The sequence below is a fragment of the Halichoerus grypus genome, chromosome 5, assembly GCF_964656455.1.
Source record: "Halichoerus grypus chromosome 5, mHalGry1.hap1.1, whole genome shotgun sequence".
Classification (NCBI taxonomy): Eukaryota; Metazoa; Chordata; class Mammalia; order Carnivora; family Phocidae; genus Halichoerus; species Halichoerus grypus.
Window position 1 is genome coordinate 154,525,897 of NC_135716.1, and position 17,926 is coordinate 154,543,822.

General features: G+C 44.3%; 1 long non-coding RNA gene across 1 annotated transcript; it reads left to right on the forward strand.

The window, feature by feature from the left end:
* The first annotated feature begins 10,752 nt into the window (after window positions 1–10,752).
* LOC118523702 (uncharacterized) lies at window positions 10,753–15,583 on the forward strand. Its single transcript, XR_013447590.1, has 3 exons — window positions 10,753–10,917; window positions 13,443–13,558; window positions 15,363–15,583. It is a non-coding gene; the product is annotated as an uncharacterized LOC118523702 (long non-coding RNA).
* The last annotated feature ends 2,343 nt before the right edge of the window (window positions 15,584–17,926 follow it).

Consider the following 17,926-nt stretch of genomic DNA (forward strand, 5'->3'; position numbering starts at 1 on the left):
CAGGCTCCTGGAGATCCACAGTTCTGGCAATTCTGGATGGCATCAGAACTGTCCCACTCACAGGGAAATAATGTCTCCAGGATAAGATTTGTGAATCACAGAGGTCTGGTTGGGGTTGGCTGGAATGTTGGTGAGGACCAGACTCCACAGATCTAGAAAGAAGGGCTGGAAGGGGGAGTAGGAGCAAAGACAAAGGAGCAATAGGAAAGAGAAGCGAGATGAACAGAGTGGCAAATGGATGGTCTGGAAGGAACAGAGGAAGATTTAGACAGGGAAACCCGTAAGGTAGGGTGGCAAGAAGGGATAGCTCTAGTCAGAGGAGGGAAAGAGGTAGGGCAGTAAGCTGAGAGAGGTAGACGGCGCTGGGGAGCAGTCTGAGAGCCACAAGTGTTAGACAGGAGAGGAAGGTGGGTTGGAAAGTGAGAGCATGAGGGGACAGAGTGGGCAGGTGGAGTCTGGGGCTGAGATGAGGAAGTCTGGGGCAGCTTTCTTATCATTTTTCCAAATGGCATTTCTCTAGTTACTCATCTTGGCAAAAAGGAGTAACTGGACATAAGCTCAGACCTACCCCAGCATTTATCTCCCACACCAGCCCTCGCATCATCCCATGGCTGAATGCCCATTATGAAATATGTGTGCCCTTCCATTCTGGGCAGTCAGCCGGCCTGCCAGCCAGGGAAATGGCGCCAGGTGCTAGGTTGGAGAGTGATCACAGGAAATAGCAAAGAGAAGAAATGGGGCTGTAATATTAGTCCTTATTCCTTGGGATAACATGTAGTTTTGCCCCTCACTAGGCAAAGATTGATCAAAGGGCTGTGATACAGTTAGAGGCTTGGGACCAAGAGAATGGATCTGAAGCAGGTGTGGGCAAAGTGGGGAGAGCTCCGTGCCTCCAGCTATTTAACTTACTACATTTTCCAAAGCCTTTTACATCATTTATGTAACTCCATGAATATAAGGTGATCAGAGATATTATGTCCATTTTACCAATAAGGATACTGTAGGCCAGACAGGGAACTAGATAGGCAGGCAGTGGGTGACATAAGGGCTTAGGGGGCATGCAGGAGGGTGCACAAGATGGCACAGAGCACTGTCAGCATGACCCTCTCCCATGTTTCTGGACAGGATCTGGTAGGAACAGGACTTTACAGTGTAGCTTTCTTCTTTGGTCCCTGGGGTCCCTTGGTTTGTTGCCTGACCCTTACCTGGAGGCAGAAATAGGACAAAAACCAGTAAGTCCTGAGTACCAAGTAACTAGATTTGGACTTCCTTGCTCACTATCTGAGATGCCCATCTGCATGTCAGGTGATTTAGGAGACTACTGTACCCTTCCCCTTGTCTGATGTAGCAGTTATCTCTGCTTATCATTCTTGGTTTCTTTGACCATCACCCAAATCTCTCCTGTGCTCTTAACACCATAATATTCTGACTTTTCTTCCTTAGCCCAACACCCATATCCTTGTGTACTTCACAAAACTGTTGTATTCTTTGGAAGTCCAGCTACATGACCGGAAAACTTCCTGTTTCCTTAGACTGTTCCTCTATTTCCTGTCCCTTTTATCTCCTGGCTTTAACTGTAACCTGGATTCTCCTTGAAGACATTGCTCCTCTTGCGTATGTCTCAGATAGGGTCTGTTCCTCCCAAACTCTACAGTTCTTCAGGGTGTGGATGTGCCATTAGCATCACCTCAAGTACTTACCTCTCTTTATTTTTTACATCTGGACATTACATTTTTTACAACTGACTCCTCCAAACCATTATTCCTCTCTTCTAATTAGAAAATCTCAATAAATAAATAAATAAGTAAATAAAATCTCTTGCTCCTTAGAAGTTTTGCTACTCACCATTTCCCTGGCACTGTCAACTTCAAGGCACTGTCACCTTCAGATCTCCTGGATACTCTTTTTTTTTCTATGAAAACTTTGCACTTGTCTCAAAGTCTTAGTCTTGAGTCCATCGTCTTTTTTTTTTTTTTTTTTTTTTTAAGATTTTACTTATTTGAGAGAGAGAGAGTGAGCAAGGGAGAACACAAGCGGGGGGAGGGGCAGAGGGAGAGGGAAAAGCAGACTCCCTGCTCAGCGTGGAGTCTGACGTGGTGCTCGATCCCAGAACCCTGGGATCATGACCTGAGCAGAAGGCAGATGTTCAACCAACTAAGCCACCCAGGTGCCCCTTGAGTCCATCATCTTGAGTGACTTCAGTGTCCAACTAGATGATCCCATTCAATGTTCTGGCTCCTCCTTTCTTTGATTTCTTTACCAATAATGTCCACCACCTACATCCTACTTCAGTTGCTTATGGCCTTACCTGGTCTTTTCCATTACCCAAGAATTATCCTACTTCTGAAATCATGTATTCAGACATTCCATTTTCTGACCACTACTTCCTGAACTTACAGTGTAATCATTCATTTGTTTCCACTTCACTGGGGCCTATAACCACTGACTCTTACTTGCTTCTTATAAATTCTGATTCCCCTGTTATCTTTATTTCTCTCCTTACACACTTCAGAATCTATGATTCATAATTTCAATGATTTTCTTACCATAGTTCTAAACTCTCTTGCCATATCTTTTTATTGTGCTTTCCTGGGGGGAAAAAGCCCAATCTGGGTAATTCCAACAGTTTGGCTTCCTTGTGTTGTTGAATGCTGCTGGAAAAAAATTTTCATACAACCTGGAAGATTGATACTAAATAATACCCATAATATTCAATACCTATGAGAATGTTCATGGTGATATTGTTTATTAGAGTAAAAGAAAAATGGAAACAACTTCAATGCTTATAAATAAGGACTTAGGTAAATTATGGTGCAGCCACACCATAGAATATGAAAAGGAAATGTCCAGATGTAAAAAATAAAGAGAGGTAAGTACTTGAGGTGATGCTAATGGCAGTCCAGGATGGTGTGGGGTGTGGATTATTGAATTTGTTAACTGCGAGGGGCTTGGGTTTTGCTGCTTATCTAGATGGAACTAAAACAACTATCTATCATCACAAAGAAATGGCAAGGTCTCTGATTGGGATCCGAATTAAAAAAAAAAAGTTTCTCTTGAGATATTGAAATCCTGTTCCTACCTCTTGCCCTGGTTTTGAGTCCAAAATGTGAACTATGTAGAAACCCAAAGCCACAAATTAAACTGGTTTCAGGTCAATCTTACCTCTGAGGTGTTAGATACAAAATTTATCACTTTGTAGGAACACTGCCATAGCCCAAGCCACAAGGAAAGCCCCACTGAAGATGAGTTCACAATCCAAAATTACAAAACACATGAGCAAACAGTTCACATGAGGAATGGTCAGCAGAAATAACAAAGGGCATAGTTACACAAACACTTCACCAATAATTTCATGTAATTAAAGGCATAAAATAAGGACTTGATCTTCTAAAATAAAATGCAAGATACTAAAGAACAGATGGCAAAACAAACAAACAAATAATAGAACCAACCCCAGAATGAAAAAATATAGTCATTGAGTGAAACTGTGAACATTAAAGATAAAGAGATCTTAAAAGCAGTAAGAGAGAATAGACAGGTTATCCATAAAGGAATTAAACTCAAAGCAGAAATCTTAAACAATGAAAAACAGAAGACAGTGCAATGTTATTTTCTAAGTGCCAAGAGGAAATAACTATTAATCTAGACTTTTATACCCAGCCAAATTATCATTCAAGACTGAGTGCTAAATAAAGACATGTCCATCATTTAAGACCAAGTGCTGAATAAAGAGAATTTACCACAAATAAACTCTTATTTAAGAAAAAACAAAACAAAACAAAACAAAGGATAAGAAATTTTGATCCCAGGAAGTAGGAGATGCAAGAAGTAAGGCCAGCGCAGGGGACCACGAACTAGGATTGGTAAGTAGGAAGCCTTCCACTAGTGACTGCAAAACTTGTTGCAGCGTGCTTGCAGATTGCTGGCCGTCCCCCTGGATGTAGGAGTTAGAAGAGCAGAAGCACACTAGAAACAGAAAGGAAAGCCCCTTCCTCCTGGGTGAACCTCTTGGTGTCATCTACTGACACTGTTTAACATTACAACCTGTCAGCCGGTAAAGGAGAAATGTCTCAGGGTCCAGGTCCAGGAGCACACAATGCGGAGTGAGTTTGAGCCAACAGGCAATACACTGGTAACTGGCATGGCAATGAAGGAACAAAGAAACTGGTAAACATAGGCAAATCTAAACAAGCACCATGTGACTAAAATAAGAATAGCAGAAACAAATTTGGGAGATGCAGAGGAATTGTGGCAGGCTGGTCTAGGGGTGCTCCTAACTGTACACGCTGAGGGTCTGCTGCACCCCGGCTCTCCCTCAAAGCTGTTGATTTTAGTGGTGAGGATGTTCTGGGAGGGGCCCAAGAAAGCCATCCTGGTAACAGGACCTTCACCACAAGTGAAGCAAAACCAGAGAGATCTCCAAGGAGAAATGGACAAATCCGCAATCATTTTTTGAAATCTCAATACTCTTTTCTCAATCATCAGAAAGACAAATAGATGCAAAATCCAGATATATAGCAGACTTCAACAACATTAGCAAACAACTTGAGCTAATTGACATTTATAAAACACTCCATCCGACAACAGCAGAATAAATATTTCTTTCAAGCACATAGGGGATATTTGACCAATACAGTGTATATTCTGGGCTAGTAAACAAGTCTCAGTAAACTGAAAAGTATTCAAGTCATAGAGAGTGTGTCCTCTGGCCACAGTGAAATTAAATTAGGAATCAGTAACAAAGATTTCTAGAGAATCTACAAATATCTGGAAACTAAATAACAGACTTCTAAATGACCCATGGACCGGAGAAGAAATAAACAAGGAAAATTAGAAGTATTTTGAACTGGCTGAAAATGAAAACACAACATACCAACATTTTCTCTTTTATGGAGAAAATTTTCAGGGCACTATCAGTAGAAGCAATGAGAACAGATACTGGCCAGAAAAATCAGACGACCAGCATACTCAGTGACACCAATTTTAGCAATCACTCCTAAGGAATCAGTCCAAGAATGAAGAATTCTGCATGTGTAAAGATGTTCATTTCAGTATTGTTTATAAAAGAAAGTTTTGTCAAACTGTGTATGTTATCATGCATTCACCTGAGATATATTGGATGTGGCACAACTCAGAGCAATGCATGGGATATAACATGAAGTGGGAAAAAAAGCAATTTACAAAAGGACCAGCATACAATGAATACAGATTTATTAAAAAACCCTGTACTTGGTAAGATAATGGAAAAAAGAAAACCACGAAAAAGAAGATGCCATTGATTTTAGAGAAGTGGGATTATGGCTGATTCCTATTCTTTATCTTCCCAACTTTCAGCAATGCAGTCATAACATGATGTTGACTGGGGCTTTTCCTGTTACATCAAAAGTTTGGCTAAAGTTCCACTTTCTCAAAGAGCCTCAATGAGTTGCTAGACATAAAGCAGTCCTGTGACCATCACCCATCATCATGCACCGGTAGACTATATGGAAAGACTTGAAACATGAAAGGGAGATTCATTACATAGGAGAGTACATGTAGGCTTTGTGCTAGGGGAGAGTAATGTACGAGGGGAGTGGGTACTCCCTGGCCCCTCACGGATCATGTGGGGAAAGCTCTAAGAGAATGGTCAGAGGGGCCACAGAGAGAGATCTATGCTGAGCTGTAGCAACTCTAGGCCTCCTCCCTACCCTGGCCCCAGACTGCAGTCGGACAGGTGCACCATGAGCGACTGGGAGATTGACATGGGTCCCTGGAGTTTGGAGGATGAGTGAGACTGGTGCCACCTTCCCACCTGGGGAGTACTTAAGGCAAGAGGCAGACCAGAGAGGCCCCTAAAGGCAGGAAGAGGAGCTGGCAGCAGTAATGCCTGCACTGCCATTTGCAAGGATATGTGTGTTTACCACGGGCCAGTTGGATGCTGCATGTACATCCTGCCAGTTAAGGTAATGCTATAAAACTTGACCTTGCTCCTTGGTCTCTGCCTTTGTGGATGTTATACTCTGAGGGACAAGCAGATAGTAATCAAAGAATCATACACATAAATATAAATCTAGTTGTTAGAAGTACTAACGTGGAAGGTACATGGCGTTACAAGAACACTTAACAGGGACATTAGTCTAGTTAGAGAGGTCTGGGAAAGTTTCCTCAAGGAATTGATGTATGAGATCCCAAAGTAGGAGTTAACTAGAGGAACTTTAGGGGGAGGGTTGAGGGCATTTCCAGGGGGAGAGAACAACATACACCAACTTCCTAACACCAGCAGGAGCATGGCGCATGCAAGCAACAGAAGGAAGGCCAGTTAGGCAGAAAGTGAGGGGGAGCATGTGGAGAGGTGCAGAACCAAACCGTGGGCCTTGGAATTCGTTCTTTAGCTTAAGAGCCCTGGAAAGTTATTAAACTATTTACAGCTGGGGACGATCTTCCAAGACTCATATTTTGAATAGATCGTTCTGGCTACAGTGTGGAGAACAAAACATCAGGTGAATATGTGCAGGTGTAGACCTCTTTCATTAATTTTCCCTGGAATATAGTGGGGCATTTTGATCTTCAGAGTATTTCTTTTGAGATTCAGAAAGGTTTCTGATATTATACTTTCGGATATTGCCTCTGATCCATTTAGTGTTTTCTTCTTTAGAAATTCTTTAATGCAGTGGATCTTTGCAACTCACCTTCATTCTGTAATCATCGTAATTTTGTTTCTTTCCCCCTGTATTCTGTGAATATTTACATTTTTGTGCAAGGTCCATCGTTCCATTTACTGTTTCCAGTTCAGGCTATATTTGACTACTGTGTTCAATTCATTTTATTGGACTTAATGCCTTCTTATCTCAGTCTGTTATCTTCACGTGGCCTGCTTCGTCCTCTTGTACTTGACTGAAATCACAGAACAGCTATTTTACAATATTTCTCTTTTCTTCTTTTTTCAAATAAAGGCGTATTCTCTGAAGTTCCAGGATGCTGCTCTCTTCTCACGAGCTGCAGATACCCTAACACAGCGCTGGCCTCCTGGGAAGCATAAAGCGTCAAGAACTCATGGAACTCATGGAACTCATGGCGTTGACGGACTGATGGACTGGTGGAGCTAGTGAGGGTGGAGCGTGATAACGGGATGATGATGATACCGATGTTGGTGGTGGAGAGATGCTGAGTTGGGTGATAATACTGAGGGCAGTAATGCACTAGGGAAAGGGTGATAATTTGGGAGCGATGGCAAATAAATGCAAGGTGAACGCTAGCAGGGTGATGTGGTTGTGGTGATGTAAAGTCTGATGGACGTGACAGGTGATGGTGGTGGTGAAGGTGAAGGTGCAAGCACATGCTGGTGTACATACTTGGGGTAAAGTCGGGTAAAAGAAAGCAAGTTTCTTCAGAGGCCCCTGAGGGACACTGGGTCACTTGTGATCTTCCTGAGTAGCTGCTGCCGTTCGCCCAGCTGTCTAACAAGCTGAAGTTCTTAATGATGCTCCTTCCATATTCTTAGACACAGAATTTAACAAGCCCCCCCAGGACTTCTCACTTCAGAGCAACTCCGCTGTGGCTTAGTTGGGCCATAGCCAGCCAGGACCTCTTGGGGTAAAGGGACCCAGGAGTGGCTCCCAGTAACTGGGGAACAAACTTGGAGACTCACAGCAGGGGTGGGGGGAGGAAGAAGAGTGATCAAGACGTTTACTTCTGGCTTAATTGAGCTGAGAAAAGTGTAGCTCTGTATAACCGACAGTTCTTGTATCCTCCTGGGAAGCGTCAAGCTAATGCAGAGCTGGCAGGGAATTCTCAGTAGCTCAAAGCCTGGGGCCGGGGATGACGCTTGGGAAGCCACATGCACGGTCCCAAGGCGGGATCCAGATTCAGCTGGTGGATGCTGCCTGAGAAGTTTTTCTCCGCCTTGAGCTAGCTTTGACGCGTAAGTCAGTCACCGAGTATCAGCGCTATTAGGAGCCTCGAAGCTGACAGTGATGGCCCAATTACACCAGAAACCCCAAAGGTGCTTTTACTGCCATTCGTAACTTCCCTTTATTTTTCTCTAGTTATACAAATGACCATTAATACAGTTATTATAAACATTGAACCAATACAGATAAGAAAAAGTCCCCTTTGATTCTCTCTTCAAGGCTAGTCCCCTTAAATCTGCAAAAATCAAAACACACAGTAAAGATATAGTCTTAATAATTTTATTATAATAATTTTGACAATTTTGGTGAACTGGATAAGTGAACTAAAAGATGCATTAAAGGAATAAAGAATATATGACCACATGCATAGTTGCAGAAAAAAAAACATTTACTAAAAACTCTAATACTTCTTCTCTCTCAGCTTTATGGAAGTGTGACTGACAAACATTGTATAGGTTTAAAGGGTACCATGTGATGTTCTGATAATATGCATACATTGTAAAATGATTACCACAGTCGAGCTGGTTCAATCAAGTGCTTCTAGTTTCTTAAGGTGAATGAGATGATTTGAGATCTTTCTTATTTTTATTTTTATTTATTTATTTATTTATTTTAAAAGATTTTATTTATTTATTTGACAGAGAGAGACACGAGAGAGGGAACACAAGCAGGGGGAGTGGGAGAGGGAGAAGCAGGCTTCCCGCTGAGCAGGGAGCCCGATGCGGGGCTCGATCCCAGGACCCTGGGATCATGACCTGAATCGAAGGCAGCCGCTTAACGACTAAGCCACCCAGGGCCCCAGATTTTTCTTATTTTTAAATAAGCACTGGGTTTTTTTTGTCTTTTTTTTTTTTTTTTGCATTCTATGAATTTTGGCATGTTGTGTTTTTGTGTTCATTCATGTCAAATATCTTCTCCTTTCCCCTGTGATTTCCCCTGTGACTTCTCCATGACCTATTGGTTATTTAAGAGCATGTTATTGAATTTCCACATATTGAAACTGAATCCCAGTAGTATACAAAAACTTCACACCTCTGTGCCTTCGTTCCCTCCTCAGAGCCCTCACAGGGCATGCAGGACTCCCAAGAACAACAATGGGGAGTGAATGTAACAAGAGGGCAGACAGGGTCAAGTAGTCATGGCTGCATTCCTGAGGGAGGTGGACCTGAAATTTAGGGCAGACTTGAAGACCTAAGGGGAGAAGATCTTCATAAGGTGCAAATGAAGGAGAATAATAAATGTACAGATGACTTAATTGTATACCAGGCACAGTCTTAAAAGCTTTATACTTGTTAACTCATTTTGTCTTCCCTACCATCTTCCCTATGAAGCACGTTCTAGTTTACTGATAAAAGGCCTGGAGGCCTGGAAAGGTTTTTGAAACTTGCCCAAAGTCACAGCTGGTAACTGTGAAACCAGGGATCCAACCCATGCATTCTGGCGCTAACCCAGAGGAAATATAGAGCCCGGGAGGGTGTGGACCTCTGGGGAACAGTCAGGGCTTGGTCAGGGGGTTCACTGTACCTGGCCTTGAGTCCCAGGTGTTGGAGTTTAGACTTGATGCTCAGTTCCTGGGGATTTCAAAGGCACAGGGAGTTCATTGGAAGTCATCGGATTTGTCCCCCTGGGAACCAGGGCCCCCAGGAGCACAGTTTCAAAGGAGAGCTCCTCAGACCCGGGACCCATCCCTCATACAGAACCCAACAACAGGTAAAGAGTGGTGGGAGTGGGGACAGTGGCCCGTGGCTTGGGTGTCTTCTCCTCTGAGTCATCCCTTCTTTGCCTGCTCTGGTTCACTCTACCGTCTACAAATCTGCACATCTGCAAGTTCCTTCACGCCTGGGCTGCTTGCTCTGTCCTTTCCTTTGTCTGCTTCTTCTTCCCCAACTCTCTGACTTGCTCTCCATCCAACTACCTTTCTTTTCCCTCTTTGTCTCTATCTGACTTAGTGTGCACATCTCCCTTAAGACATCTGGCCTTCAGTTGCCAATGAAGAGAAGGGACTGCTGCTGGGGAGGCTGAGGCAGCCGGGCTCTCCCATGTCCCTGTCCTAATCAGGGGGACCCTTGGAAGTGGGTAAGACAAGGGATGCAGATGGAAGGTGGGGAAGGTTGATAGGACAGCACTAGGATATGGGAGAGAAGGAGGGGGTTGCTGCAAGGAGATCTCAGGGAGGCAGGGATTTGGACCACCTTGGGACCTGCTCTAAAAATCTCTTATTGAGGAGGAGGGAGCAAGGCAGATGCCTCCCGCCAAGATACCTATAGTTCAGAGGATGCTCTCTGTCATAGTTGCCAGGAAGTATGGGGCTGAGTGTGTCTCTGGAGCTTATCCCCCATTCGCATTCCCTCTGTTTCTCTTCTATGCATCCAGTGCTCTTTCCCACATACATTCTGCATCAGTAGAATGAGCAGACAAAGGCCATGGTTCTTCCTGTTGTGCCTGAAGAGAAGAAAGGACTTAAGGAAAGAGCCGTGGAACATGGAGACCCAGTGGGAGAGGGTCAGAGGGACAGAACAAGGCAAGACACGGAAGGGGAATGAGGCGGGAGCCGGAGGAGAAGACAGGCCCAGGTCTGTCTGCGGTGCTGGGAAGGGGGGGTGGGGGGTGGGGGTGGAGGTGGGGGGTGGGTGTTGGGGGGGAGCCACAGGAGGGCTGCCCCGGGCCTCTGCACCCGCCAGAGCCAGCGGAGGCCAGGCAGGCAAGGAAAGGGATGGAGGCCATAGGGCAGGGGCGTGAAGAGAGGAGCCTCACCACAGGCTCCTGCAGAGGCCCAGAGAGCAATCCCCGGAGGAGTCAAGAGGGCACGAGGCCGAGCGAGCCGCAGACCCAGTCAGAACAGAAGAGCCAGAGCTGCCGGCAGCAGGGGGAGGAGAGACACAGAAACTTGGAGGCAGAGAAGCAGGGCAGTAGCTGAAACAGAGCCAGAAGAGACCGATGGACAGGGAGGGAAAGCAAGAAAGAGAAAGGCAGAGACAGGCAGCTGTGCGCCCACTCACACGGACAAGAGGAGAGAGACGCGCGGCCGGTGAGCAGGACTGCAGCCCACACTGGGCTCCGCCTCGACCTCCCTGCAAGGCTCGCTTGTCCCCAGCATGGTCGGGGCCGTTGCTGTCCTGAGCTAATAACACTGCAGGGAAGGGGGTTGTGGGCAGGGCTCCCTCAGGCTCTGGGGGCCACTCCGAGTGGCATGTGGCCCCAGGGCCCTAGTCAGGACAGTCCCTGTAGCCCCTGGCCCAGGCTCCTGCTGAGGAGCCTCACTCCCCAAGGACCTCAGGTCGTGCCCTCCTGGAGGCCTACGTCCAGCGTGGGGAGATGAAGCTCCGCTGGGGGTGGCATTGCCGACAATGGGGAGGGGGTGTGCGGGGCTCCGACAGGGCGCTGAGGGCAGGTCTTTTCTCAGCTCTTCCTCCTTCCCCAGGGGAAAAAAAAAATGAGGCAACATGGGAGGTCTAGGATGAAGGTCAAGAAATTGTCCTCTCCCCTGCCAAGTGGTGTCCCCAGGGCTGTTTCACCCATTAGGTACTGCAGGCAAAGTGTCTAGGGTCCTTGGGCTTTCATAATCTACAGACACGTAGGAGACCCTAAAGAAAAGCTGGAAAATAGGGATCTCACAAAATAAAAATTAGTAAATATTAATATTTAAATGACTTTTAAAATAACATTTTATCAGCGTGAATCCATTCAACTTTTTCATGGTTATATAGTGATATATTAATTATGCCTAATGTGGGACATGGGTACACTTCCCTGTGTCTTATACAGGACCATACCCATGGAGGTCTTAAACTGCCCAGTGGCTCTCAGGTCTCAGCCCTTTGAGTGTATGTTCTGGCATTTCAGATCACTTGCAAGAAGCTTTCCTCTTGGTGGAGAGAAGAGCAAGAGAGAAAGGGTCAGAACTGTAGCAAAAAAGACTAAAGACAGGTAACAGGAAGAACTTACACCCTGCAGTTTTGAAGTAGCAGCAAAGACCTTGGAGCCCCCTCTTTTGGTGTTTCTAGCCAAAGGGTGGGCAGGAGATCAGTTCTGCCTGGAGGGCAAAAGAAAGGCCAGGCTCCATCCTTTCTGGGCATGAGAAGGCAGTTGCTCACAAATGGCCCAAGGGGCTGGCATAGCATTTGGAACTTGGCCCAATATGGCCCCCAGGAGCCAGACTGGGGTTTGGCTTCGTTACATACGTATGATTTAGTTGGGAGCTCCATGAGGGAGAAGCCACTGTGAGCTGAGCCCCAGAATCTGGTTTCTGGGACAGGAGGCCTCCTCAGGCTGGGCCACTTGGTTCATACCAGCCTGCCTCATGGATGCCAGAGGGTGTGTGAAGCCAGGGCTGGGAGCCCTGGAGCCACACTGTACCCTGTATTCCCCAATGAAGTCCCCTCCCTCTCCAACTGTTGCCACATTGAGGGCTGCGTCCTTCCTCCCCAGTGACAGGGTCTCTCTCCTGTTTCCTGCTCTCCTGAGTCCGACTCCCACTGGGAATCCCCTGCAGCACTGACCAGGCCTCAGAGGCCTCTTGCTCTTGTTGAGGCGAGCTCAGGATTTGGTGGTGTCTATGGCCAGGTAAGCTGACTTCAGCTTCCTCTGCGACCCTCGGGGCTGAAGGCCTTTGCCTGCCCCACAGGGAAGCTCCCACCCTGAGATCTCCTCACACTTCTTGAGGGCAGTTTCTTTTCTGGCATTTCCTTGGCCCCGCCTGGAACACCCTCTCCCTGGCTGCCCACCCCAAGCACTCAGGACTGTAGGTGTGTGACCCACTTCCTTCCTCATGTGGCCGGGTGACGATGCCAACACCAAATCCCAATGTAGGTTTGCCTCCCATACCACCAAGCAGATCTCCCATACCAGTCGGTGTCCTACAATTCACCTGAATTCTAACACAATCCGCCTGGAGATAGGGTCGGATCCCACAGGTAAAGGGCTCAGTCCTACAAGACTGTCCCCCACTCTCCCACTTCACATGCCAACCGGAAGTCCAAGCTGTCATCTGTGCATCTGACCATTCCTTGGGTTCAGTTAATTTGCTAAATGGCTTATGGAACTCAGAGAAATATTTACTTACTAGAAGTCCGGTTTGTTGTAAAAGGATGTAACTCAGGCGTAGCCAGATGGCAGAGACCCACAGGGCGAGGTATGTGGGAGGGGGCATGGGGCGTCCCAGCACATCCAGGTGGTCACCAACTCAGAGGCTCTCTGAATCCATCCTTTTAGGGTTTTATGGAGGCTTTATTACATAGGTATGATTGATTAAATCACTGGCCATTGGTGACTGAACTCCATCTCCAGCCCCTCTCATCTTCCCAGAGGTTGAGGGTGGGACTGAAACTTCTCTAATCCATGGTTGGCTCCACTGGCGATCCAAAAGTCACCTCACTGACACAACAGAAGACAACAAAAGAGCCTTTATGGCTCTCATTACTTAGGAAATTCCAAGGTTCTTAGGAGCTCTGTGCCAGGAACCAGAAGACTAAATATATATCCCTTATTATAAATCACAATATCACCCAGGCTCCGTAGGCAATACACACAGCTGCTAAAGTCATTTTTCTTCAGCTCTGACTTGGTTCCTCCCGGGCTCAAGAACCTTCAAAGGTTCTCATCTGTGGAAAAAGTTATGCAAGACGACCAACTGTTCTTTCCTGTCTGATCTCCATACATGTGCCTTCCAGGTAGGCAGCTCTCTAAGAGAGCCCCCAGTGATTGCTACCTCCTGGTAATCACATGTCTGTGCAATCCCCAGCACTTGAGGATGGGTGGGACTTGGCATTTTCCTTTGAATGAACAAAACAGGGCAAAAGCGATGAGATATTACTTCTGAGATTTGGTAATAAAAGACTGACTTCTATGTTGCTTGAATTCTCTCTCACGGACTCTTCTCAATTTCTTGCTCTGATGAAGTAAGTTGGCTTGTCGTGAGCTGCCCTATGGAGAAGTCCATGTGGCAAGGAGCAGAGGGTGGTCGCTGGCCAACAGACAACAGGGAGCTGAGGCCATTAGAGCAACAGCCAATGAGGAACAGTCATGAGACTCCGTGATGGTAGCTGCTGGCCCAAGATTCAGCAGAGCAAGAGGACTCCCATAGAGCTGACTAAGACAATGAAGTGTTTGTTTGGATCATTGTTGCTATTGCTTTTAATGTTCTGGGTTTTTTGGATATATGAGAAAACCCTTTCTCTTCCCCCTCGAGCTGTCTCTAACACTCAATTTAGTAGATGTAGGTTTTTTGAACTGCAGTGAAACATTTTTAACTGATACCTGATTTTTACTAGCTCACCAGAATTCAGACACTTAAATTAGTCTCTTTACTTATTAGCCTACATTCAATAATTATGTCTTCTATTTAATCAGGATATACTTGGTCAAATTGATTGTTTAACAAAGATTATATTTAAGAGTTATTACCTTTTAATCGGGCATGCTGAGATGATACTATTTAGTAGCAAGGGTTGAGTTGACTTTACTTGTGAATTCAATCTCTATAAAGCTCTCTCAGAAAAACTGACCTGGGATCTGGCTTATAAGGTCCCAACCTTATAGATGGTAAGAAATATCACCCACTGGCCAGGAGGAAACTTAAATAAATGTTGGAGCCTTGATAGGAGGGGAATGCACTGAAATTTATAGATACTATGGGTAAAATATGAAAGACAGACTGTCTTGGGATTGGTTTTCCAACTTCAGCATAATGAATAATGAAGCATTTAGAAAGTCCAATTTGAGATTCCATATGGAAACTTCCAGGCAGAAGTTAATTCTGTGGCTTTAGAAGTGGCTCAATACTGCGTGTCTCTAGATTTGCAAAGCAAACTAGAGACAGTCCATATGACTAACATTCCTACAACACTGATACAGTGAGGCCAGACATAATGAGACCAGTTTTTTTTAAATCAAGAATAATTTTTGAAGATTATTTAAGATCACAAGGGTGGGTGTTGTAAGAAAAAAAAATCGTCTAAGACTCGCAGGAGGCCAACAGGGATTTCTTGGTGCCCTCTTGGTACAGTGTTAGATGTTATCTAGCAGACCTTCTGAGGATTATCTGACTTTATAAGGCTGTATTATTTTAATTGACTTTCTATGGCCTTGGGTATTTTATAACTCTGCAGGTGTAACTGTTAAGTTCTAGAAAACTGGTAGCAAGACAAAAGATTTCTGCCTGAATGTCTTCTCTCAGTTCATTGCTTGTTTTCTTTATTGCAAACGTAGTACATGTTTATTCTTAAATTCTAGAACACCGATGCAAACAAAAAGAAAATGAAAATTATCCATTACCTTAGACTTGGAGATAATTACTGTTAACATTTCAGCATCTATATTTTAGGGTTTAAAAGATTTTTAAGTGTTTTTATTAATACTTTAAAAGAACTATGATACAATTATTAAACTACTATGGGTTTTCATGATTTCGTAAGTGTTTTAAGCACTCTATTTGTTGGTCAGATTCTCACTTGAGTTTATTTATTATTATTTAAGGAAGAAACCTGGAGGAATGGATGTATTCCTGGAAACTTATAAACTACCAAGACTGAAACAGGAAGAGGTGGAACATCTGAACAGACCAATAACCAGTAAGGAAATTGAAGCAGTAATCAAAAACCTCCCAAAAAACAAAGGCCAGGGCCACATGGCTTCCCAGGGGAATTCTACCAAACACTCTCTTTTCACCTGACACTTGGCCATGGTGTATTCACCTTTCAAAATATATTTTTGGGTTGCATTTGTTAAAATTTTGTGAACAGGGGTGTCTGGGGGGCTCAGTCAGTTGAGTGTCTGCCTTCAGCTCAGGTCATGATCCCAGAGTTCCTGGGATCAAGCCCCAAGTCAGGCTCCCTGCTTAGTGGGGAGTCTGCCTCTCCCTCCCCCTCTGCTCCTCCCTCCCCCTTGTGCTCTCTCTCTCTCAAATAAAGCAAATCTTGAAAAAAAAGTTTTGTGAAGAATTTTTGCATCTGTGCTCATGAGGGATGTGGGTCTATAGTTTTCTTGTAATATTTGTGTTTGGCTTTCATATCAGGTTGATGCTCGCCTTACCTTGAGTTGCCAACTATTCCCTCCTCTTGTATTTTCTAGAAGAGTTAGTGCAGACTTGGAATTATTCCTTCCTTAAAGCACTGGTAGACTTCACAAGTGAATCCATCTAGGTCTGGAGTTTTCTTTGTGAAAAGGTTTTAATGCCACAATCAGTGTTTAAAATAGGTCTGTGGTTATCAGCTCTCCTATTTCTTTTCAAATGAGCTTTGGTTCGTTAATGTCTTTCAGTGAATTTGTCCATTTTATGTAAGTTATCTAATTTATTGGAATAAAGTTGTTCATAATATCTATGAAATCCCTTTAGTATCTATGGAATCTATACTGATGTTACTTTTCTTATTCCTGGCATTGGAAATCTGTGTTGTATCTTCTTTTTCCTGACCAGTCTGGCTAGACTATTATAAATATTATTCATCTTCTCAAAAGAAAAAAAAAACACCTCAATCACTATGAGATTTCTTAGCTTTTATCATCATACTAGCAAGTTTACTAGTCTTTGTAATTCCACCTAGTGCTTTTTTCATCTAACATAATTTTCATATCTAAAAGTTACATTTCTATCTTTCACATTTCTCCTTAATATGCTCAGTTTTTCCTGTAGCTTCTTAAACATATGGAATATAGATATAATTTTTTAATGTCTGTGCCTACTTATTCCATCATCTGTGTTGTTTCTCAGTTGGTTTTAACTGGGTGAAGTTTCTCATGATGGGTCGTATCTTCTCAGTTCATTGCATTCCTGGTAACTTTTCACTGGATGCCAGGCATTTTGAATCTTACTTTACTGAGTGTCAGATATTTTTGAATTCCTGATAAATATTCTTAGGCTGTTTTTCTAGAATGTAGTTAAGTTACTTGTAAACAGTTTGACTCTCTTGAATTTGGCTTTTAAGTTTTGTTGGGCAAGACGAGAACAGCATTTAGTCCAGCTAGTGAGAACAGGAAACATCTCCGGCCCTGAGCGAGCTCCGAGAATTGTTCCATCTAACCCTTCCTCTTGTCTTCCCTCTTCCCCATCCTGGTGCTTTCTTCACACACATCCACTCATCAGTGCTCATCTGAGACTTGCATGACCTCCAGAGCTCTCTTTTCCCCAGTACTCTGCTCTGTGAACTCCAGCAACCTTGGCCTGTGTCTTACTCAGTTTGGGCAGCTATAACTGAGTACCGTAGACTGGGTGGCTTAAACAACAAACATTTACTCTTCATAGTTCTGGAGGCTGAAATTCCAAGATCAGGGTGCCAGCATGGTCAGGTTCTTGGTGAGAGCCCTCTTGCTGGTGTATAGATGACTGTCTTCTCGTTGCATCCTCACGTGGTGGAGAGAAAATATCTCTTGTCTCTTCCTCTTTTATAAGGGCATTAATCTCATCATGAGAGCTCCACCCTCATCACCTAGTTACTTCCCAAAGGCTCCACCTCCAAATACTATCCCATTAGGGGTTAGGATTTCAACATATGATCCTTGAGGGGACCCAAACATTCAGTTCATGGCAGTCACCTAGATTCTCAACTCTGTCTCTTCCGCCCCGGGAAACCACTAGCCTCCTCTGTGTCCTCACTTCCTGTGGCAGCCTGGTCACTTTGTGAGCAGTAAGCTGGGACAACCACAAGGCTCAATTCATTGGTTTCTCATCTCTCACAAATCACTGTCTTTTGTTGCCTGATGTCCAGTATCTTGGAAAACATTATTCCATGCAATTTGTCTAGGTTTTTAGTTATTACAGATGGGATAATAATTCTGGTCTCTGTTACTTCATCCTGATTGGGAACAAAAGTCTGAAACTGGTGTCTTTCTATTTTGTAACTGTAATTCAACCCGATAAATTTCTTGTGCCAGGAAATCAATACATTGTGGTGATATCCAATATGGCATCATTTGTAATAGAAGAAAAATGGGATTAAAACTACACATCCAACAATAGGTGAACAAATGCTTGACAATAATGGTTATAAAGAATATGTGAGTAGATGGTGACAAGGCTATCAAATAATATTAAGTGTTTTAAA